The 26,247-nt window shown below is 38.8% G+C and overlaps 1 protein-coding gene across 4 annotated transcripts in view; it reads right to left on the bottom strand.

Annotated features, from left to right (window-relative positions):
* ADD3 (adducin 3) overlaps positions 1-18,117 on the bottom strand; it is a 69,880-nt gene extending 51,763 nt beyond the window's left edge. For 2 of the 4 annotated variants that reach the window (XM_009277857.1, XM_019471724.1), the window contains exon 1: positions 18,070-18,116. The gene's annotated coding sequence lies outside the window, so the exon portion shown is untranslated. Of the gene's footprint in view, positions 1-4,825; positions 4,877-13,194; positions 13,282-17,715; positions 17,780-18,069 lie in introns of all 4 variants that reach the window. The other 2 variants (XM_009277856.2, XM_009277855.2) reach the window with 2 other exon arrangements.
* Positions 18,118-26,247: the final 8,130 nt, after the last annotated feature.

The raw sequence follows: 26,247 nt of genomic DNA, 5'->3' as shown, positions 1-26,247 counted from the left end.
ACGATGTCTCGAGCTTTAGTACTGCCAAATTGTGTATTTGATTGGTCAACTAAGGCTTGTAAGTCACACGCAGAACAATTTGAAATATTTATTAATTACACATAATTACTTCATGTAGCAAGTCAGGTGGTTGATTAAGACACTGAACTTATTAGTATGTTGAGGTATGTAGTTGTTGGGAAGATTAAAATCTTTTCAATGTTTCACCATAACTGACTGAACGTGTCTCTGCTTCAAGTCACTGTCTGGCAAAACCCAAGGGAGTTAAGAACCAAAGCTACAGACTCCTCCCAGCTACAGTATTAGCATTTTGTGTGGTTGACTCTTCTCACAGAATTAGTAATCTTTACTAACAGGGTTCCTCCCTCCAAGGAAGCACATTGCACCACACCTCCCAATTGTTTTAGAAGTACATACATACAAAGACCATAGTTGAAAAAGATATCATCAGATGTGGCGAGTCCAGAGAAATCTTGTCCCAAATATTTTTCAAGTTTATTCATGAGAAAAGGGTGGAGAAAGAAACCACAGCTACAAGATTCACAAACACAAACTCATTTACAGGTTTGCAAAGCAAATCATGCCACCAGCCTGTCACGTAACCCATAGGAAAATGCAGCTGCAGACTCTCTGGGGATCAAGATACTCACTGTTGGATGAAATTAAATCGCCCAGGTACTACATCAGTTCTTAAAAACTGGTTGGGGTTTTTCCCACTTTTAATCTCTCATTCAGACAGGCACTAGATTAAAGTGAATTAGGAAATAACATGAAGCCAGAGCAGAAAGCAACCAGTTTCTAAACTTTAACAACTTCTTGCACTAACGGGGCAGTTAAGAGCACTGTTCTCATACATTGTTTAGTGCCTTGAAATGGACACGGTTGATTACTGGCCATAAAACTAACTGCAGCTCTATCATTTCTTAAATATTTACTAATAAGAGACACCGGGGTACAAAAGCCAGAACTGTGTTCCTGATATTCAGACCTTTCTGTCAAAACACAAATTGACAAAAAGACCTTCTGGTAAAAAACAGTCCAGAAAGCTTTTACACTTTGGTTTTAAAGTACAGATCTGCCTTTTTTCCCCCCTCCTCCAAACACCACCCACTCTTCCAAACAAATAAGTAATCCAGCGTTGCACAGGAATTTTAACTGTTTCCATAACTTCTGTTACCTGCCAAAAAAGTACTTAGCATTACATATACAGGACAGGGTGCCTATGCTACATGCATATTTAAAATATCAACATACATATATATGCACACATATATACAACATATGACTTATGTAATAGTTAACTTTTGTATAGCTATAAAAACTAGAAGCCTTTAAAAGAGGCAGCCTTTATTCTTTGAAGTAACAGCCACGGTTTGAGCATACTTGACTCTCTGGCTCAGATTTACAATCGAGTTACTACAGCTGAACTTCCTGCGTGCCATGTGAGCCAGGCTTGGTTTGGTGTCTCCTTGCGCGCTATTAGCCATGACAGATGCAAGTTCGCAGCGGAAATCCCTTGCATGAAAGGCTAAACTAGGATGCACTCCTTTGCATTTGCTGCAAGTACAGTCGCACAGATCTCTGCAGCAGTCTCTGCAAGAGTTTGGCTGATGCGGGTGCTGTGACTGAGAGCCTGGCTCCTTTCAAGAGTTGTGTAACTTTTTATTTTATTTTTAATTTTAAGCTCTTAGTCTGTCAACCCTTCCTCACTCTGCACAGTATTTCTTACCACAAATAATGGCCCTGGTTTCAGTGGGACCTTTGAAATACTCATCTCGCGGTAGAAGTAATTGCACAATACAAGCTGGTGGGGACATTTTCAGCATATTTGTACAACTTCATTTATTTAGTTATTAGGACCAGGTCTTAAAACAACAAAAACTTTCTCTAGCATTTGTTTAAACAAACAATCTATTCTACATATCAGACTATTTATAAATATATGATATGCAATTACTGTGTATCAGTAAAATCCCTAGGATAGTTGTAGTTATTTTGGCAAAAGAACTTATACATGTTCCCCTGAGTAAATTGCATGGCAGCATAAGCCTGCCAGTAGGGGAGGCGTAACAATTCCATAAAACAAAAGTGCATTTAGAACAGTTTAACAAACAAGGGGAAAAATATCTGTGGGACTTACAGGGTGGAAGCTAACAAAATATTATCTTCAACAATAGATACTACACATTTTTCCACTGATTTTACAACTAAACCCAGCACGCTGCAGCTTCTGACACCATTAATGCTCAGAAACTACTTTTGACAGCATTTTTTGATTTGTGATGGGTGGTTCGTTTTTGCATTGTTATGGGCTGAGTGAAGCCTCGAGGCAGACATGCAGCCCTGTTGATAACATGCGTATTTTCCAACCCCGTGATAAATTTCCCATAACTGCTGGCCTGGAACATGACTTTCAGCAACTTGACTGTTTCACATTTGGCTAAAGCAGCATCAGTCCATCTGACATAATAGCTCCATGACTATAGACGGAAGACAACCGTTTTCAGAACTGATTAGTTTCAATGCTCAACTTCAGACTCCTATTTTCAGAAAATACTGACTTGCTTTCAGAAAGCCAAATCTCCCCTAACAGATTTTTTCAAGCTGAAAACCAAAGTCAGAAATTACTTTTGCAAGGTGCAGCTGGAATTTGAATACTGATGTCAACAGTGCTGTTTGTTACAGCTTAGGAGAGGTTTTGTTTTGTATGTAAATCCTAGTAAGCGTACATATTTCAGTACTTTTTCATCACTACCACTGAGGTCTGCGCTGTTTTCAAAGCCTAAAAAAACTTGCCTTTCGCAGCGGCAAAGGAAATGACAAAATAAAAGAAAAAAAAAAACCCCAGCCAGTGTATATCAGCAATTAATTCCATCCACAACTGTCCAGCTGTTTGCACACAGAGGAACCGGCCTGTTTCCTCTCTGAGCTTTTGCCGCTGAAAGCTGATACCGCGCTTTCAGAGACGTGGGCTGTTGGTAACACATTAGGAATGCGCGCGAGATCGCACGGAGCTGAAGAAGAAGAAATGAAATCCAGACCAGCGCGCCGCGTATCTGTGTTATGAGGATAAAGTTATCTGGGGGAGAGGGCAGCGGGAGGGGGGGATGGGGAGCTGCCGGCAAAGCCAGGCTCAGCGCACAGGATGGACACGACTGTCACTTACTGGCAGAGACAAGGTGGGACGGTCTCGGAAACCCATGTGTCTATATCAGCTCTGCCAAGATGTTTTCACATTGGCTGATGCCAAACAGGTAGATCTGGGGGCACTTCACAAAAGCCATTACTTTTACTTGGGATCAGCGCTTTTACAATGAAGTTGCTGGATGCTTGGCTCCATCCATACTAGAATAAGACTTATTGGTAAGTAATTACTACTTTTTTGTAATTATTACTTATTGGTAAGTAATCTTCCCAACACCTGCAGCCCCGAAGCTCCAGAACTTAAGGCAGACTCTAAAGGGCTGAATTCTTTCTTATGAATATAATCCCCTCATGCCACCCTTGGGATTTCAGGAAAGGCACAGAGTACATAAAAGGAGGATGCTATGGGTAACATCTACAAACCCCACCCCGCCAAGTGCCTGGAAATTTCATCTCACTCTGGAATAAACTCACCAGGCTACACGCACAGCTCATCTTTTTCCTCTAACATATTTAAAAAACAAAAACAACATGTATTTTTTTCCTCCCTTAACCCAAGCCAGCCCCCATTTAAAAATTCCAAATTATCCATATGGATTCTTTTTTGCTGGGTAAAGCCACACACAGCAACTCTTCTAATATATATTATGGGCATTTTTTCTTCAGCTCCAATACCACCAGTGAAAAAGAGCTCCTTTGACCTTTATTAACACCTTTTGATTTGCTGGACAACTCAACCAGGGGCAACCTCTCAAACTGCACAGGTATGCAGAAGAATAACACTAATAAGGAAATACTTGCACCTGACAATTTTCAAGACCAGTACCTAAGGTAAGAAGTAACTATCGAAGGGCTATCCCCCTTACAAAAAGGCACGCCGAGGTACCATCTTGCGTATTTTGCTGAATAAATTGGGTTTGCTAAAACTACAGGCTTGTGTACCAGTGTGTGGAAAGAAAAGCATTCTACAGAAATAAGACTGCGACATCGTGTTCATACAGTAATGAAACAAACATGAGAACAATATTCTTTTACCAAACAAGATTGATGAAATGTTTAAACATTACCTTTTTAAATATGGATCTCTCAAGTTTACACCTATGCTTCAGGAAGATTGGTATCATCTCTGAAACACCTACACAAGCACGCAGCGTTATCACTAGGAAAATACAAAAGTAGAGGACTGGACTTTCAGTAATTTACAGTTTCCCAAGGAAAGTAAATCCAAATCCTATGGTTGACTGGAAAGTATGAATTTGTACGAATGGCTTAAAATACCTTCTCTTTTTACTCCCTTGGAACCAATGACTCAGTAACAGGTAAACAGAAGCAGCACAATTTTTTTTTAAATCAGAAGTATAGCACAGTTTAGCCTGCAAGTAATCTCACTATATTGTCACAGGAATAGTTCCACTGCTGCTTGAAAGCAAGAACAGCACTCATCATTCTTCCCGTAATTTCACTTTTAGCTACTCAACATCGGGCAAATCCATTGGGGGATGATTTCTTTCATAGCTTACTGTCTGCCACAGCAAAACCTGACTTTCTCATATATTAGAAACATACACAGAAAGTTTCTGTATGTGATCAATCCAGTTTTACACTGGGTAAGACGGCACGGGGCGGGAGGGAGGTGGAAGCAAGGGCACACAGCAGCAGTTGCACTGAGCAGCCCCATTACCTCCAAGGCACATAGGCCAGCTCTCCAAGACTGTTCTTTTCACACGAAGTGCTGCAATACAAATAACAACATTATTATTATTTATTACTTATACATTACTTAATACATCATTTATCCTAAATATTGGGCAATACAAGGCAACACTATATTTAAACAGCAAAACAATGTGAAGTTTTTAATCTAAAAATCCCAGAGAGATTAAAGGCTTTATTAGACCTACCTCAAAATCTAAGATATTTCAGCAAACTAAGGAATGGTGACAGTGCTGTAGCTGCCCCTCAAGAAATTGTGTAGCTTAGAAATGACTCTCACTCCACCCACAGTTATTAGAATGGGTATTAAATCAATAGCTATCAATTTCAAAATTGTTTCTCAGGCTCAGTTTTCAGTAATACTTTGATAGAAGGCTGCAAAAATATTGATAGGTGTTAAAAGTGACATCAGTAAGATTTCACTGCATCAGTAAAACTCGGCTGAACACTACAAATAGAAACCATTCAAGTGAATCTTGCAGGTGCATGTATGCCAACTGGCTAACCAAACACAACTGTTTGCAGGTTAGTCTCTTCTCTTTCTACTTTTTCTTCTCCAAAGCAAAATTCTTTCTTGTGCAGCAAACCTATCCAGATCTGTGCATCGCTTAAAAACATGGAAGATGTGTCCCAGAAATAAATACCACAATTCTTCTGCTCTTAAGGATTTAGCATTTAAATTCAGGCACGATGCTTCAAGGCTGGAGATAAATTTAAGTGACTAAGGCTAAAATTCAGATGCAGAGAGGGCTCCAAGCCTGCATACCACTTACATCCCAAAATAGACTTATGGGTGAGTAGCAGTGAGGTTTTAAGTGGTGCATAGCTCTCAGATTTGCTACACAGCAAAGAATTTCACACTAAAAGAATGCAAAAGGGGTTTCGAAAATCCCTAGTTTTCACATTCAGCTGTAGCAGAACGAAGTTGCATTTACTCATGCTGAGAAAGTGCCCACATGAATGAACAGGCAATACGTATCACATACGTTGGAATAATTACTGAAATATGGAAGGTGCTTGATAGTGCCTAGAAATACTTACATTACATAATGGTTAAGGATAAATAGCACCCATATGAACCTACAAGATGAGTTCAGTGCGTGAATTACCACATTTCATACTTTATCGTTAAATAATTTGAGTCACTTAGGATGATTTAAATTTTTCTCTCTCCGGAATTTGAATCAGGAACAAAGTCACCCAGTATCTAAAAGTTCCCAGTCTGAAAGGAAAATTCCTAAGTCCTAAAGTAATAGTTTTCATTTATCATTCATATTATGTATGAACTACTAAAACTTAACACCTTCAACATTTGTGTTCATTAATCCATTAGGTCCTAGAGTGTTATTCTTTTTGCCTAACTTTAGATATTTACATAACATTTTAATTCATTGCCTAATTAAAGTCTCTCTCTAGGATGAAGTGAGTCATTTTTTAGACTTCATTGGCTGCACTGTAAACTTACACTTAATGTGCAACAGGGGCACATAAGTCACAAGCAGACACCCATATTGCAGACATCTCAAGTTATGCAAGACACACGCTACTCTAAAATACTAATTCATTGCCTAATTAAAGTCTCTCTCTAGGATGAAGTGAGTCATTTTTTAGACTTCATTGGCTGCACTGTAAACTTACACTTAATGTGCAACAGGGGCACATAAGTCACAAGCAGACATCCATATTGCAGACATCTCAAGTTATGCAAGACACGCTACTCTAAAATACTAGCAAGCTACATGCAAGACCGAGGAAACACATAAGAAGAAATCACTTAGCTATTTTAAATACCAAGGGGAAAAAAAATGGCAAATGGTGGATTTAAAAACAAGAGCCTACTCATTCAATTCTTGCGATCCACACAGCACGATGGGTAGTACATTTTGACGTGTTTTTTCCATGCATCTCACTAGCTTCAGAGGCAAAGGGGTCTTTTACATTGCTCCAGTCAACAAGCCATATTACATACTAACTTTCTGCACTACAATACAACACAGTATGAAATGAGTACCTAGCAGTACCAAGCAAATACCAAGACCTGGCAACAGTAGTGTGAATGTAGACTAAAATATGCTGTGAGAAAATGTCACAAAAATGGCACAAAAAAGATTTCAGAATACAAAGTGCAGGAGCTGCTAACATAACAAACGTTAAGTGAAAATACATGTCTGATTCCTTAAAAGAATATAAATAAAAAAATGTCAACATGCAGGGAAGAGAGGAGGAGGAAAAGTGAGGGGAGGAGGAACTGGGGAAATGTTGATTTAAATTTTATTGGGTTTGTGATCAAAATACAAATTTGCTTAATTAGGAAAACGTCTGTCCATGGAGACTACTATAAAGCAAACTAGTTTAAGAGGAAACGGTGTTTAATGAGTTCCATAAAAGATTTTTAAAGCAACGATAATGCTTTCCCTCCTGCTCCCAGTAAATGCTTGAAGCTAATGTACATCTCAAAGACTGTCTTCTGTATTTTATTATTGCTGTCAAGAAAGAAAAAATGAGCCAGAGTTAGCAAATGCATTACACAACTCACACTTCTGGACCTCAATGTGGTACTACAGTCTTTACATTTCAATGTTAGCATGACATGTAAATAAGCAAAGTACTCCTTTATACTAGAAAATCTTTAACAGTCCATGTTGAAAGCTGAATCAAAGCAACAACAAACCCCTGACATCCATCAGCCCACTACAAGCATCTTGCTATACTCACTGCAATACATAGGTTACAGCTGATCTGAAATCTATTTGGTAAAAGCTAATTTAAACTCACCTCCGTATACCACAGCTAGATCTTCTGGGGCATGATTCATGGCAAACATGCGACATTGTAAGTTATGGTGAAGATGAAAAGATTTCTGAATACTTTTCTAAATCATGCAAGCTTATCAGTACCCACCTACAAACATATGCTTTCTTCCACATGACATAATGTGTGCAAAATAATAACGGTGCAAACTTGATGTTTTATGCTTCAAAGAAAAAAGCATAAATTTATCTCCCCAAAGCCTGGAGGACAAATCAGGTAAAAAAAAAAAATTCAGTGGAAGTAACCTGACTTCTTTGGTAACCTTTCCTCATTTTGAGATTCCTTAGTACAAAACCGGTATATAGCTGACAGATGCAGGAGAAGGCCTTTCGGCTTGGTCTAGTGTAAATCTGTTTCACTTCAAAGCTATTTGACCATCATTAAGGTATTAAAATTTTTTACACAAATCAGCGTTGAGGTTTTTCTCTCCCGTTTCTTTTCAAACACCCACAGGTCATCAGCAACTTTATATACAATTGGTGAAATGCAACTTCTTCCGGCTTAGGATAAGTAGCTGAAAAAAACTCCTCACAGCACACAGCCTTACTGCTTTGTGCAACTGTTTACTCCTTCAAGGGAGACATCATTGCAACAAGCGTATCAAATACTTTTTTCTCTTAATCAGGTCTTTTTCTCTTTTGCAGAAAATATGAAGTTTGTAAAATGCTCATTTCCTCCTTCAGTTCATAAATTCATACACTTATGATGAACTTTGAGGAAAACACTGATGTTTAATTCCAATGCAAACTTTTTACACCAAAGAAACTTAAAATGTATTCAATCCATACACAAAGTTAGACACCTTAAAGAGGCTGTACCCATGGAATAACTCACACGAAGCCACTATTAGTCCAAAGAATCTTTTTTCCTGAACCTTTGTATCTGATGCCAGGAAGACACTACACCTTATTCACTTTGTATGCTCTTATCAAGAGGCGTGCGTCATCAGCAATGTAAAAAAAGCCACATGCATTGACATGTATCAGACTGAATCAGTTACGAAGACAGGAGAAAATTCAGGCTTGGCAGATTTCATAGGAGTCTACTTACCAACCATACCACATTCACCACAAACCAAGCTTTACCTACATCTTGTGGTCAGAACCTGACCAAAACTGAACGTTCACATCTAAATTAATGTACGTCGGCAGTCACAGATTTTGACTACATACGGGTCATTTAGTGTGCTTGATGCAATACAGTTAATTTCAGTCCACTATTTCTTATGATCTAATTGTTTATTGACATCTATCTAATTTAACAAAAAGTTACGTTGCAGTATAGTATACTGTTTCTGGTTATTAACTATATTCTTCACAAAGTTACATAATTACAGAACAAACAATTGCTTTTTTGCATTTTACATTTCAATTCCATTTCAATTCTGCAAGCTGCAGGGAAGGAAAAAGAAGAGACCCAATTAACTGCACGTCCACCATAACGCTAAAGACCATCTATTTGAAATGTACATGTGCACTTTTCTCAAAACATGAGATAAACAATATATGCACATGTTTACCAATTCTGTGGTTTTTATTTGTTTCTAATCACACATACCAACTTGTCTGTACAGACCTGCTGGTCTGTGGTACCCTGACTATTTCTGGAATGCTTTTAATATATCAAAATTGTGTTTGCCTATTTTCCTGCCTTTGATCCTGAGTAACAGATCACAGTTGCCAGATCAGTATTGTCACATGCAGCTACCTTAAGATCTCTTGGGCAAACGTTACCTACTCCTGGCAATTTGCTACCTCTAAAAAAATCTCTTCTACCAACATTTCAATTTGAGACCAATTCTCAAAATACCACCTGTGGAGCAAAGTTTCTGCACGAGAATCTCTCAGGAAAGTCCACTTGCATACAAATGACTTAGCTTTCATTCTGCGCCTTATCTTCTCTGAACACTTCTTTTACACTTCAGTCATCTGTCAGCTCTCCAGTCTGTCTGGCAGGACGTCCATTTCTGATGTACTTGAAATGATTCTTTAAATGATCAGTCATCTGTCAGCTCTCCAGTCTGTCTGGCAGGACGTCCATTTCTGATGTACTTGAAATGATTCAATTTAAATGATTTATTGCAGGCTCTCATATCTTTAGCAAATTCTTTCTCAGAATATCTTTTGGCCAGACTTATTATATTTTAATTTGCAAGAGGGTTTTTTTTTTTCCCTTTCTATTTTCTTTGGACATAACTTCAACTTTTGAAAGATGTCTCCTTGTTTCTAAGAGATTCCTTAACTCTGCTATAAACCCCTCCTTGCCTCTTAAAAATAAAAAGTAGCAACCAAAAAAAAAAAAGGAAGTCTTTGATAGGTGGTATATACTTTATCCAACTTTTAATTCAGACTTTGAAGAGTCGCTTTGCTACCTGTGAACTTCAATTTCCTTATAACAAGCATTCTCGCTTTTATGACTAGCAAAGGCAAAATGCTGGCATGGGAACTGTAGTGTTCAGTTCCCTGGCTCAGATGTTACCAGTGAACTTGCAGTTCAATCATACAAACATAACAATAGCTCAAGCTTCTACTTACTGGGAGCCAGGTAAGAACCCAGCTTTGCTATCCCAGACCCCATATGCCAACGTACTGAAAGTGACACTGATGCCTTCTGAACACATTGCCTTCTACAGGCTTGAGACCAGTATCAACAGGATTCCTCCTTTGAAAACATTCCTGAAGTTACCTCCTTCCGTACCTTCACAGTAGCAGGTTAGGACTCCAAACATCAAGGTAATTTGTTCAATGTATTATAACCATGATCAGAACGCTCGTGAGTTACAATGTGTTTCATAATACCATGTGTTTCATAATTTTTTTTAATTATTACTTTTTTTTTTTAGGGAACACATATTCAAACACTGCAAACTATGCAAAGGGGTTTGTTTTGTTGTTGTTAAACTGTAATATTTGGGGGCTTGACTGCTTTAGCTTATTAGAAGAATTAACTCAGTCTTAAGTTACAGCCTATGTCAAGAATAATGGTCTATCACCATCCTTACAATTAAAGATGGTTAGCTGAGAATAAACAGATTTGATTCAGCAATCATCAGTCACTGATTTGAGTAGTTGCACTACTGTTAATCCAGAAACATGGATAAATGGAACTTAAAATTAAGAGAACTAATTATAGGTTACTCCAATTACGTATATAGACAAAACTTCAAACTGAACCGTTTGACATGAAACCCTACATCTCTCTCTACGTTGAGGTGTAGACACTGGGCAATAGCAGCAACTGTTCACCACTGAAAACAGTTCCCCCCTTGACCAAGACTCTCCCCAGCCTAAAGATGACACAACACAAAACACGTTTCCTAGCACTCCACGCTGATAACCAGCGGAGACTGTACTGTTGGAAAGTCTCAATTAACAGCATAAGTCCTTCAGAAGGAACAGAATTAAGAGAGCATCAGCTGCAAATAACTCTACTGACATTGTTTTAACCTGACATGCCAAGGTATACAACTAAGCCAAATCTTAAAAACTAGTTCCACATTTAACAGATTCTTTTCTATGAAGAGTCACTGGTCATTAGCAGACAGAAAACCCTCATGTTATTACAACTGAACTGTTAAGAAGTAAATCCAGCTTGAGCAGAGGGGAAACAAAAAGCTGTATGTTTATTAAACTGACTTTCTAAATATCAACATTTGCTAAGGAGGTCATCATTACTGAACACAGTTCTATCAGTGAGGGGAAAAAAAAATCCTAAAAACACAGGCTGTTGTTGAAATTATCAAATCAGTATTGAGTGGAAGAGTTTTAAGGCTTATAACTACTTTGGAAAAAGTTCAATTTTTAAACACTTATTCTTCATTTACTCCACTCAGCTTATGAATAAAGCCAAACAAGACTAGGTTGGATAAAAACCCAACAATCTCCACCGTAAAGTCACAGTGATGAGCTGATACACATCTAGCTACATTTTTTTACGCTAACAAAGATTCAGCATTTTTAAGCCATCAAGCACAGACTTACCCCTAAGCTGAGGAGCAATTAAAAAAATTAAGTACAATGTGGTAGAGATAGGGTGACACATTTAAACCCATTTTGTTAACAGTTATAACACTAGCAAAATAGAATGATTTTGCATTTGGAAACAATATTTAATTTTAAGATAGATCTGTTCTCTTATTGTTATAAGCTTATTGATTTAAAATATGCCAGTCTGCAATTTGAATGAGCAGTTTCAGCTTTAATTCCAGCATCACATAGAAAGAGCTGAAAATCTGATCACCATGTCACAAGCTACTAAATAATTGTATCAACTCTTTTTTCCAGAGTTGTTGTTCATTAATTCATAATTAACAGGATTTGATAACACAATCTGTACTACTAACTTGTAACAGCCTGCTCATGTCAACTGAAAAAGGACAAGTTTTTTTGTTTGGTGAACTCCAGAGCTCCAGCGCTTCTCTCCCATGCTCGGCAGCACCCACCCCCTACAATTCCTTCTGGAGATGCCCGCCAAGCTCCTCCGACCCCTGCTGCAATCAGAGACTTTACATGAATGCTGTCCTCTTCCTCCTCCTGCCTCGCGTGAAACTGCTTTATCACATGGACCGAGGAATTTGACAGGCAATGAGATATAGAAACTTATCTGCTGCCAGCAAACTGCTTCCATGATAGAGGCATCGGAAAGGGAAAGGGAAAACAGTGAAGAGCAATCCAACGCTCATCAACACGTTCCCCGCACTCTTGGCGGGGCGGGAGGAGGGCGGGCAGCACCGAAAATTCAGGATTTTAGCATAATGAAAATAATGCCTTCAAAAGATACACTGGCTGGGAAAGCCAGAATGTCTTTTTCCTAAATGCACAACAGAAGTAATATCTACAGAAATTCTGCACAAACCCAAGGATCAGCAGCATGCCTGAGGAAGCAAGATCTTCACTTCAAGTGCCCTATTCACATTTTAAAAGGCTGCATGAATTTGGATAAGCCTTCCTTACTACTATGAACCTCTGATCATGCCAGAGAAACTCTGGTTTTGGCTCTTTTGAGACAAGACAATCATCAGCTTGGTGCTGAGGTGTCCTGGTTTCGGCAGGAAACATGAGGATACAGAGAACAGCTTCTATTTTGTAATGGCAATCTATGTTGAAAATTACACTGTTTTTAAAATAATAATTAAAACCAAAACACAATCAACAACACGCAACCCTTTCACACGTGTAATAAAGCAACAGAAGCTACACACAAAGCAAGTGCTTTTTCAGGAGAAAGGCAACAACTGTAGAAACGTTGAACTGGATCTCCTTTTGTCATTGTTTTATATTCTCTGATTACTTTAGCTTGCACAATATATATCCCACACTGTATTTCATTTGTTTATGAGTATCTGGGCAGAGCTCCAGCACTTTGATGCAACTGGTCACAGTGAACAGCTCAGTTCAGCATGGGCACTATCACCAGCAGGGAAAGCTGGAGAGGTGGAGGAGATACAGCACCGTTGTCACGTCCAGTACAGGACAGGGTTGAGACCAGCCAAGCAAACAGGAACTGAGTTCCAGAAAGTTTCTTCACCTCAACAGGAAAGAAGAAGTCCAACAAATGAAGGACTCCAGAAAAATACAGTTGTCTTCACGATGAATGTAGTTATCTTTTTCCAATCTGAATGAGAAAAACACAGAGTGCAGATACAGTATAAACAAATATTACCGTCTGCAGCTACAAATATTTAGTGAGAAGATTAAGTCAAAGACTCAGACTTTTCTGCACTGAAACTTCTCGTGCTAGGAACAAAAAAAGCTTCAAACTGATTTGCTGTAGAGAACAAGGTATCAGATTACATGGTTTTACGAAACGTGCATAAGCCCAACCGTGTGTTTAATTTTGTTTTTGTTAACAGACTGCAAGACCAACTTCTTTTTACGAATATTTACTGGAAACAGGCATTTAAGGCAGAAATACACTTGTATCACATATTCTGCTTCACCATTCACGCAGACAGGATTATCTAGAGCCACTGACATTTGAAGAGCCCCACCTGGACGACTTAAATGGCCCCAATTAAAAAACTGACCAAAATAAGAAAGTTCACCCTGACCACGGGGCTCAGAGGGGACAATAAAGGCACATTTAACAGGAGGATCCCAGGCCTCTAGGATGCTGAAGTATGGTTCTGTCAGGGCTGGTAACTGACGGAAGACAGAGAATATAAGCTTTCCATGTTTGCATGAAATGCCATATATCCAGGAGTAAACGTTATTAAACAGTTTCCCTTGCTCAAGCCTAAGAAGGGGTGTGCCTAAACAAATTTCGAGCCAATGCTCATCCCAATTCCTCCTTGCTGGACTGGAAGGGTGAGGGCCGGTAGGAAAACAGAGATATACACTTGGTGATGGTAAAATAGACAGATGTGTTGAAAGATGCATTGGGGGCGGGGGGGCAGGAAGCATCAAGAGCATGCTTAAAATAGTCCCACAAACAATATCTAGCCTCTCTCTAAGCTTAGAAAGCCCAGGGGCTCAAAAGCACCAAAACTACAGCAGCCTGGTTAGAAACATGACCTTCACCAGCGCTGCTACAGTCATCCTGCAAAACAGCTATGACCCTGTACTATGTCTGTGTATGTGCGCGCAGGGGGGAATGGGACACTAAGGACTGACACTTTAGGTAGGGTAGAGACAAAAAATTTTGGTCAACTCTACATTGGTAATACACAAAAAACACTTTGGTAACTGTCCTACTCTGCCCTACCTTGCCCTCTTCCTCAGTACTATGTGTAAGGGGATTTTAAAAGTCTAATTTCTAGCAAAATAAGTAATGCTAACTGGGGCATAGAAACGTGCATCACATCAGAGAAAGGCATTACCCACTGCTCTTAAAAAGCATTAAAAAACCAACGTTACAAACTTGCTAAATCTTAAGAGTTTTGTGAGATGGTTTCAGAAAGTGGCCCAATCAGGCCCCTTGAATGTTTTAACAATTCAAGGTCTGAGCCCTCCTCATATGAGCCACATGGGACAACAGAAGCTGAAGGGAGTGCAGTTTGCCCAACAGCTAAGAGCGAACACTGAATTTTATCTAACCAGGTTAAATGGTTGGGGGCAATGCTGCCAGCCTCTCTGTATTTCAGGGAGAGCTTGGGGTTTTTATTATTATTTCTTAAGAAAAATCAATTCAGGTGATAAATTTGAACACAGATTTAGATTAATCTTCCATCTTACTCTATTTTTGTACCATTTGCTTTTAGACTGTTCCTTAGACAGAGCAGGAAATAAAAAGGCAGTCATTTTACTGTGTTCTCCCATCGTTATACTGCGATGCACCAGATTGGAGTTATTGAATAAGCTCATAAACCCCCAGGTTACATTCTTCTTCATCTGCAGCCTTGCCTTTCAAGTGAGCTCTACTCTTACTAAAAGGATCAGAAACTGTCCTCGGGCATACCCTGTTTTTGAAGATGAAGCCCCAGCTACATTTTATGGAAAAGACCTCTCAGTTTGTACCTTCTCCAAACTGTGTAGCAGGTTTAAACAATTATGCAAGACAGTGGATTTTGATTCCAGGCTCCTCTTACTCAGTCTCAAGTTTAAAAAAAAATGTTTTTCTTTCTGCTAGGGCACTCCTGAAATAAATATTCCAGTGATGATCCAAAAGCATTAAAGAAAAAAGTTACAGCTTAAACAGTGTGACACAGATTACGAATAAAGAAACACTTCCCATATGGAAAAGTTTTAAAAATTTGACATTTCTTTTCAATATGCATTAATCAGAAAGACAGTAGGGAGTTCTGACTGCTTCAGACAGAAGAGAATCAAAACTTTTGGGATATATTACACAAAAGAGCAATTGCAAAGAAGGAAGAACAATCCTATAGTTTTTTAAAACTTAACGATTAACAGTGTTTTCTCAAATGGCTGGGAAAGTCTGCAGTTTGGAGCCAGCCACATGTTACTTATCAATGCTTCAAATACAGGGTGAGTAAGAAAGGCCACGTCTGGTTCCTTTTGCAACAGGGAAAAATCTCTTTTGAAGTCTTTCTGAGGGACTGACGGGGGAGAAAGTGTCAGGAAAAGGATCTGACAGGTTTTGCACAGTGAGGGGCAAAAAGACTTCTGGAGTAAAATCTCTTGTCTAAATTGGGCAAAGAGATAGAAACCTCTCCTTCAGCACTGGAGACGCCAGATAAAAAGTCTGAGACTCCCTTGTATCTTTTTTCCAGCCACACATGAATTCCTTTTTATGCTTTTTGCCAGCTTCTCATCTTACCAGGAGCCTGCAGGAGAGGCCACTCCAGCACCGAAGGGAACGTAGCCATGCTGGGGCTCCATGTACAGCAGACAGTCTCCCAGGTTTCCAGGAAAACAACTTGCATTTTAAACACCCCACGCATCACAGAAGACCTCAATTTAAAGGTGGAAGTGATCACCTGAACAATCTTAAAAGCAAAGTCAAAAGACTAAGAAATTACTCTGTTTCTTGAAATGAAAGGCTTTGTTGATGAATGTGTCACTGCCAATATCACTGTTTCGCTCTGGGACAGGATTTCTCTCCTGGGTTTTCAATTCTGTGCAAATAACTAACCTGAGAAGTTCTGCATCGCCTGTAATATAAGTGTAATTATCCACCAGCAGGTGAAGAACTAGACACATTTCATTTTTACCAGCACTGCAAGTTGCTCTGCCCTTTCTTTTAAATTTCTACACTTTTGAAGACACCAATCAAAAAGTAAACATCCATTTTTTTTCTCAATCACAAAGATGATAAAAAATGCTTGACACAACCAGTCTCTAAAAGCTGTATTAACAGAAGAAATTTGAGACATTACTTCTATATAAACTGTACTTTTATCTACAGCAAACTGCTTTTGCATGTGTTGCATGAGCAATCTGCACAGCTAAAAATATGCAAACTTAGCATTAACTTCTCAACAGGGCGGAAAGCTCCAGAGTTCACTACATCATCCCTCACAAGCAACAGTTTCATGCACTCTTAGTGGAAGAAGGCAGCTCAGCACTATTCAGTTTGAAGTGCACAGAAGTATGCAGTAAGCTTTTATTAATAAAAGCCACTGTCTTTACATTTTGATAAAGTGATAATGTTTTGACTCCTTTCTTGCTTCTGCCTCATAGCGTTGCAATTGCAAGGTATGTGTAGCATTTCGCAGGTAATATTTCACAGCAAATAAAGGAGAAAAACTTTCTCCAACTCAAAAAAATGCCCCAAAAGGAATCCTAGCCAGGTGTTAGCAACAGGATTATTTTAATATAGTCCTCTTAATTACATAACAGGCATGAAAACATAAGTTGTAACACTCTGTCTTATTTTAATCAAGGACTAGGGAGCTGTAGAAAACACTGGTAGAAAAAAAAATACTTCATAAGAGATTTGAAGTGCACAGAAGTATGCAGTAAGCTTTTATTAATAAAAGCCACTGTCTTTACATTTTGATAAAGTGATAATGTTTTGACTCCTTTCTTGCTTCTGCCTCATAGCGTTGCAATTGCAAGGTATGTGTAGCATTTCGCAGGTAATATTTCACAGCAAATAAAGGAGAAAAACTTTCTCCAACTCAAAAAAATGCCCCAAAAGGAATCCTAGCCAGGTGTTAGCAACAGGATTATTTTAATATAGTCCTCTTAATTACATAACAGGCATGAAAACATAAGTTGTAACACTCTGTCTTATTTTAATCAAGGACTAGGGAGCTGTAGAAAACACTGGTAGAAAAAAAAATACTTCAGATAAGAGATTAGGCACTAAAATCCCTAAAAGATTGTACTGCAAGAATGTTTGCTGCCTATTATTATAAAAATGAAGACCACAATATATGCTAGCTATACCACAGTAACACTTGTAAGACATAATAGTCAGAAGTGTCTGAAAAAGGTATGAAAAAAACCAGTTCCTCACTTGTAAAATATAGGCTACTGCTCAAGTTTTGCTCTCTTCATACTTCTTCTTTTGCATCTTTAGGAACTGTACACATAATGGTTAAATAACATGCTGAAGTCTGCTAATTACTGTGATGAATGTCAAAGCTGCAAGCAACACATTCACTCATCTTTGGTAATACTTATCATCAGCTGGTCAGTGTACTCAGTTGTACAAATAGGTAACATCCACCTCGCTGTGTCTGGAACTTGCAGGACACCTCGATACCCTTACACATAAGAAGTTCCATTACATATTTAGAGCAAATATTATGCAGTATTGTTCAGACTCTTGCACGCACACCAAAGCTAAGGTACAATTTCATCTCACAAAAGTACTTTGCACAACATTAATGAGATTAATGTTATTGTGTTGGGGTTTTTTGTCTGTGCTTTTAAATAAAACCAATTTAAAGTGGCAGTTTGCTGATTCAGTTCCCCTCTTCCCCCTTAAAATCATTACACTAAATGACGAGCAAGAACACAGCCAAGAATTCAGACAGTAAAATGTTTTAGGTACCTTGATTTTTTCCACAGCTCTCCTCACTCTAGTAATGTAGTTGACCTGTAAAACAGAAGAAAGATTACTGACTCCTGATAGGCCTTTCAATATTACTGGAATATATTGTACACTTAAAACTTAAGACAGCATTAACACAACATTTAGTTTCTTGAACTCTTTTTCAGAATATTTCATTGAATTACATTTTGTTATCATACAATGCATTTTTCATATTAAAAAAAAAATAATCTCAAAGGGAAGTCTCATTTGAGAGCACCTAGTTGGGAATCTTGCCATTTTGCCTCATGCACACCAGGTTACAAATCAGAAAGTAAAATCCAGTCTACCTGCTGCATTTTTAAAATAGAGCATAACAGCCACCATCCACAATTCCTCTTCTAGCCCAGCAGAAGTTGAACTCTAGAGCAGCCGCTACACTGCCAAGCAGGCAGGCTCCGGTCGGGTGGGGAGCCGGGGAAAAGGAACACAATACCGCTCTTTGAAGGCTGACAACTGCTGGAGTGCAAAGTTCCTAAGGAAACAACTGCCTTGCTCTGACCCTTTCCCACCACTGAGCAGCTATGGGTTTTCATCTTGCCTTCATCTTCTAACATGAAAGTAATATGAGTAAATTAAATGGCAATTGTTTGCTTCTGTCATCTTTTGTCTTCTCAGTCTCTGAGCACAAGTTATCTTCAATCAAACCTGACAAATCTATTTCCATCATCTTCCCTTTTCCCTCAACCACTCCTCCAAGGAAAAGCAGCTATTTCCTGGGGGACGGGCCAGACTCCTTGATTTCATACATGCATACAAAACATATACTACATTTTCTTTTTTAAGATCTATACATTGCAAACTAGACATTTTATGCATTGTGAAAACACTGAGCTCAGCCTACCATCAGGCAGAGGTGGTACTTCTCACCAACCTGTTAACCCATTTTTATTCATCAGATAATAACAGCCTTTTTCAACCATCACCAGCTTTTCCTTGTAACTCTTCCATGACTTCAGTACAATACCCTCAAGCATTACTGTTTAGGTCTTCTTAGTATATTGTACTACAAATACTTCGCCAGTTTCAACATTTCAGCAGGCTGGCTATGCCATACTCCATCATCACTAAAGGCTGGATTATTCAATGTTCTCTATGAATTTCAGCTGTAAAGAATTGACTTCCAAAAACAACAAGTCAAAAAGGAGGAAAGTAGAATTATACAAAATTAATGTAAGACATTATTGTCACAAGATACTCTGAAGCAAAACCCAAAAATTCCAAGAGAACCATGGTTAAAATAAGATGTTATTGCATGTGTGCTCACATTGTCTATTTTCCCTGAATTACTTTATTACAGAAAGTCAGTTCCTTGCTCATTTGAAAAATAAATGTTGCCATAAATATGGCATTATTTTCAGCAAGTTCGTATTTAGGAATGAACAATGTACTTATACTCAGTATTAATACAGGTAAACAGCCACAAAACTATTTCATCTACTTTTAGACCTGACAGGAATACAGATTTAGGGAACAGAATTGGCTCTGGCCAGGTGCTCTGCGTGGGGCTTGGGCATATTTGCTTATTTTGCTGTCCTGCCAACTGCTTCCTGGCAGAGCACGCAAAGCGATGGCAGTGACTGGGGAAAGAGGAGGAAGTGTATTGGCATCAAAGTGTCATGTTAGAGCAGGAACCCTCCACAACGTCAGGAATTTAAACACTTTAACGTGACTGTTTATTCTTGGCATAAGTACAGTTTATTTTTCATCTACTTCACACTGCTAGAGATAAGGGAATGCTATTTCTATGCAAGTTCCTGATACGTTATTTTAAGCGCAGCCATCACCCACAAGAGACCCCGTCTTGCAGGCTAGCAGCTACTCTTTCTAGAGGGCATTCGTAGATCACTCTGACATGAAAATTTAATATTCTCCCCAATTTTGTCAGCTCCGGGTCCAATAGTGCACTGGTTGGCAGAACATAGAGATGCCCATTTACGATGGTGTTTAATACTACTTTAGCCCCCTCCAGAGTTGCACAGTACCCCTCACTCCCGTGGGGGCCAGCATAGCCCCAGGTAAGCAATGGCCAGCGTGCTCAGCTGTGTCCCCACCTCTGGGCACTGCAGAAGTTGGAGATCTTACAGCTCTCAGCAAAAGGAGGCAGCAGGGGAAACAGCCGAAGCCAGGAACCATGACACTCCAAACATCATATGATTTTGAGCAGATTTTTTTCTGCCCTTTGTCACAAGCTCTTTGCTACAATCCCTGTCTTCTTCACGTCCCTTCTCCCCAGTATCACTCAATGCACTTTCACATGCTCTTCCTCCTTCCCCAATTTAAAATTCTCATTATTAAAAAAAATAACAAAAACACAACAAAAATCCCTTGACAATTGTGAAACTACTATGACATTTAGTGCCATGACCTAATTCACTCTGCTTAATCCATCAGGGTCTTTTTATCCCACTCTACCCACCACTTGAATATGGGCAAGAAACTCTGACGTAGGCACTGGCCAGCAGTTGTCTTCACTGTGCTTAGCATTGTTTAGGCCATATTCTCAGCTCTTATTCACTAATTAAATACCTCTATGGCCAAAATAAAATTATACATCCAGTAACAATGGATGCAGATTGTATCAAGAATGGGAAAAAGAAAATCTGAAAAAGGAGTAACAGTCACACAGTAAAGAACCAACTCAAAGCCAGCTCTCAGATCAGGGAAAATAATAACTGAAAGACATTCTTGGATGAATGAATTAGGAAGAGAGATGGATTTTAAGTCAAGATATGACAGCAGTAAGACAAATATTGAATATGAGCAGCTTCAAAAAAATTTGGAATACATCTGAATTAACGCGTATGTCAGAAATCAGACATATTACACAAATTCTAACAGGATATTGAAAATACAAGTACAAATTAAATGTTAAACGAGGGCTTCAGCCTGTAGGACAAAAGGATTTGTGTGTCAGAGATACCAAGTGGCACTTTAATTCTCAAGAAGAGAAATGGTTATTTGAGAGCTAGCTCTCCCCCGCTCAGAGAAGCAACATTTTAGAGCTGCATCCAGAAACTATGAGTAATCACAATGACAGATAGTCAAGGAACTGATGGGATATCCCAAAGAAACACCTCCTGGAATGAAAATACAGTCTTCTTCAACTACTCATTATAATGGCTGATCAGCATATATTAGGAAAATACACTTCTGGTTTGAATCCAAACCTTGAGTATAAAAAAGCAAAGCCCTAGTAAATATTTAAGAGAATTTTGAGTTCCAAACTGAAGAGCTAGTAACTAACTTCTTTTTTTAACAAACAAAACCATCAAAAGATTGTGCAACTCTAAGAGCCCTTAAGGAAACAATTGGGAATTTTTCATAACATGGTATTTCCTTATACCACTGACCACAGGAATGCAAACAGTTCCACCAAACAGATTTCTTCATTGGAAACAACTGACAATCTAACCATGTTTCCATCTTTTCCACTCTCGGCGCTCAGCATACAAAATAGATGATATAATAGGATACAGAAATGTCATACCGGGGCCGCAAGATATCTTTACTAAAACTCAGCACCTGAGAGGCTTTACAAGAATATACTTCCTTAGGGTTAGAGAGACAGAACTTATGTTTAATTATTGAGCATCTTTTTCTAATCAAAATTTATTTTTCTACTGCAATTTCTACTTACTTGTTGGATTTTCCCAAAATACCGTTAGCATCCCTATCAACCAGAAACAGACCCCTAGCCCCAACCGTAACTCAGTATATCAGTAACGAGACTCAGTCCTGCAGCATTCCCTGACAGTAAGACAGATGACACTAGCCAGGAGCACTGGCACAAAAACATGGGTTGTTACTCAACTTGCCAAGTGGAAGAAAAAGCAGTACTACAGGAAGTATACCCCTTGTACATTATACAATATCCCCCATGTTAGTCTAATGAATAGATTTCCTCCCCAACTTCTCCATTTCAGATTATTTGAGCAATGCCAACTGACGCTATGAATTCCCCCAAAGGAAGCTGGAAATGTTGGCATATCGGTATGGGTAATGGCACTCTTAGTACTCACGGTCTACCAGCCTTCAGACCTTGTATGAGAAGACCAAGTATCAGAGATACCTCAAAGGAAAGCAAGACAGGCCTTACAAAGGGACTTAATTTTCTTGACAGCTAATTAACAAGTCACTATCATGGAGAAAGCAATTTACACCCTGTGCTGAGCTTCATGCTGTGAAGAAAGAAAAAGAAAAGAAACTAACATAAGCAACGGTAAAAACAGGGAGTATCGTCAGAATTCAGGAAGGCACCAGGAATGCTAAAAGGTACTAATCATTGGCACCCTGACAAATTTCTGTCATTGCAAATTTGCAACTCAATTAAGCCAAGATTTTAATCAGGGCTACAACTGTACTTAATTCTCTCCTTTGCAGCTGAAGGAAAGCAAGGGGAACAAGTCATAAAAACAGAACAAAACTGAAGTGTGCTACAAATAGACCAAATTGTTTTCAGAAGGAAAAAACAAAACAAACAAAACCCATGAAAGACAGAGTTTTATGGAATTGGTGTGCCAAACAAGTCCAGAATTTTGGATGGTAGAGAAGACAGACAAATGTCTTAACTTCAGATAGAGACATCAAAAGACTTCGCTTGTGTGGGAGGCTGTTTACCATCTACGGCAGAGGGATTATTACCCTGGTAGTCAAGGAAACCACTCTTACAATTACAAGATTTCAAATTTTGGAATTCCCCTTTTAGGAGGGAACATGGAAAAATCTTCCATGCTCTTCAAAAAGGAGAATGGGATGTGGCTGTGGTGTCCCACGTGCAGACAAACAAGGCCACAAGGCTTTGACAACAAACTCGTCCCAATAGTTTGGGATTCCTCCAAACCAACTCACAGAGGAAGAGGTTACCATCATAAACAAAACGTGTCTATACTGTATTTTAGTCTTCTGAGATGATAAATTATAAAATAGCTATTGCAAGTGTCCCATAATATTTACAAATACAAAACCATTTACCAGGAGTTATTGAACAGGAAACTAAAAGTTTCAAGCTGGGCTTTATTTGAACTATAGCATCTCTTGATCTTTTCTTTCAAAAGAGATGCGCACTGAACTCTCAAAGCACTGACCTTTCGTCACAGCACACTCTTGGTCTTGGAGAATTCAACTTTTCTAAAGTTACAAACACATGAACCCTCCCCTCCTTTTTAGATGATGCTGAAGTTCTAAACATAAATTATACAAAGCAGCAGCTTGGTTTAATTACAAATAGTATGGCAAAAATGATTTTTCCAGTTATTATCTTAACTAGATAACCAAAAAAACCACATCAGCTGATATGCCAAAGTCTGTGCTGAGATTTAGAAGACTACTCCAAAACTATTTTTAATTTTTATTACTGTCAGTGTCCTAGAGAAAAACACGCACCAAAAGCTTTTCAGTTTAATCTTACTGGTGATGCTATAGAGAACTACCCAAACTCTGTAGACTGTAAGGCAAGGCAGTAGTTAGAGCACACCACATATTTCCACAACTAGAACATAGTAATATCAAGCTACGCAAGAAATTATTTGCTGGTTTTCATTAAAATGCACAGTCCATTTTTATTTTTTCCTACAGTTGCTGCACCAAGATGCATGTTCAGAATGGCCAGAAACTACTGGGCAGAGCCTATGTAACATTCAAATGCAAACTGAATTGGCACTACAATCAGTGGAAGCTTTGGTGTTGATAAGGAAGCAGAGATTGATTTTAGAAAAATGTTACAAATCAAAGCTATTGAAGAATATCCAAAAAGCTTTAATTATGACTTCTGGCTGAACTAAATACATATGAAAATGAAGAAGCTAATTCACACTTACCTTTGTCATCTGATAAATCCCACTACTAAAGGCTCAATGCTCAACAATTCAGTGTTGTAAAGAATACAGCTGCTGTCTGGTATCTACTCTAATTACTAACTATTTCTCAGCAAGACTGTAAAATACCCTACTTGAAAATATTTTCAAGTACTGCATTATTAAATTTTCACATAAATACAGTCCAAGCAGTGGGAAATGGCAATTTCAGAAATCATCTGAATGGCCTTAAGGATCCGGATGCTGGGTACAGTTCTGCAACAGGCATCCTAACTGGCCTCACGAAAATAATTTCAGCATTAAATACTTCTGCTCCCCTCACCCTCTTAAAATGAGGTGAAGTCCCTACTGAGATCGACATTAGTCAAGCTGTATTCATTCATATTTATTAATATATTGCCTCTCCTTCAGTGACAGTACTTCAAAAACCTTCTGCTCCCCTCCCCCTCTTAAAAGGAGGTGAAGTCCCTACTGAGATCGACATTAGTCAAGCTGTATTCATTCATATTTATTAATATATTGCCTCTCCTTCAGTGACAGTACTTCAAGCCAGACAAAATACAAGTGCTAACTGTGGCTTCAAAAAGCCTGTCAAGGGGAGGTGGACAGTGCTCCTTTAGCCTTCATTATGAAAAATGAAAAAGCATATGTTAAAGCTATACCCAATACATTTAAGCAAAATAATTTTCAAGCTCTGTCCAAGGTTTGGAAAATTGTGAACAAAAAAACACCTAGCATTTTCCAGCTGCTATTTAATGTCCCTGAACTTGCATCCTAATCTTTTTTCCCCTCTACTTCTTTTTGCCGCACTCCACATATATTCTGGTATTCAGACTCTTCAGATTTTAAATCTCTACTGGAAGGAAGGAAAAAAAACAAAAGTATCTCACATTCCTTTTTAAAAGGAAAATGAAACGTGGAAGCCAGGCATGACTCCCTTCTCACCTTTTGTTAGCACAGGTTTCCTGCTTTCTTCTTGTCCCAGAGAAGAAATCTTTCTCATTTTCTACCAGTCTTTCAGTGTCAACTCCAACTCATTAGCTTTTGCTACAATCTCATTACTGTCGTCAGATTTCACCTACTAATATGTCACATTCATTCCACATTTAAAAAGTTGCTCTCAGCTTCTCACCAGAAACCATCCACTCCAACCACTCCTACCTAGTGGTTTGCAGGATCCCATCCTCAGCAACACACACTTGTACAAAAATGCCAAGACTGCTAACGGCTGTAAGAAAGCCCACCCTCCACTCATTGCAGCTCCCTCCTTTTGTGCTTTGCTGCTACTTCTGCATTCAGTTTTCAGCACCATCCCCTGCACTTACAACACTTCATCTTTGGCCCACTCCTCCTCTTCCATTGCCCTGCGTGCTCTTGGTATGAGAACTGCCCATAAGCATTGCTTTGGGTAGTCTCCTATAAGTCATAAATATAGTAGTTCCCACTAGGAAATGGCCCTGCACCTACCTAGCCCTTTTTATTCTCAAACTGACATCCACAAGAGAACATTTTTACATTTTTAATCACCTCAAATTCATAATCAGAAGCAACTTCTTCGTGCTGTACGCAGGCCATCTACCTCCTACTCTGCCCAAGACACCCACTACAGCATCAAAGCTTCAAGAATGGAATGGACACTTCAGGGAGCAAGACTTTTGCTCCCTTGGGCTCCATCACTCATACAAGGAAACAAGACCAACTTTCCAACTCACTCAGGTATGTACATTTGATATGCCATTCTCATTAGACTTGCATGTAAAAAATATACTTAAACATTTGCAGTTATAGTATTGGTATAGTGATAGTGGTCTGCCTAAGGATAAAAAGCAAGGCAAGTTTCATAGGGAATCTTTTCATGCTTTTTCATATAAAGTAACGATAAGATCTAGCACATTCTCACACTACATTTCATTTCACAGCAAGTTTTTCTGCAAACTGTCTTTGCCTCCTCACTCCTAAAAAATGACCATTCAGGATGTTTTTACTAAGAAGTGATGCTTGCTAACTTGATGCTTCAACCACTTGAGCAGCCACTGATTCCTTCCTAATCTCATCTTTTCCTTTAATACCATGTCGGTTTTATTTCTAAGCCATCAAATCTACAGCACCCCTACACCTGCTCTAGCACAGAGTTTTCTCTTTCAGCTATGAAGCTGAAACGTTACTCCCACTCTACTTCAGCAACATTACTTCTGAGCATTTCCAGCAAGGTCACCCGCATTCTGCATCTCTTTCTGAGACTGTCCAAACTTGCCTCGTACCATGCCCGAAAACAAGAAAAGAAGAATGGAAATAAAAAGGAAGCCCTGCAGCTGAAGTTGAG

Source organism: Aptenodytes forsteri, unplaced genomic scaffold, assembly GCF_000699145.1.
Source record: "Aptenodytes forsteri isolate BGI_AS27 unplaced genomic scaffold, ASM69914v1 Scaffold15, whole genome shotgun sequence".
In the NCBI taxonomy this organism is placed as follows: Eukaryota; Metazoa; Chordata; class Aves; order Sphenisciformes; family Spheniscidae; genus Aptenodytes; species Aptenodytes forsteri.
Note: the sequence above shows the minus strand (reverse complement) of the source record. Positions and strands in the feature narration are given on the sequence as shown.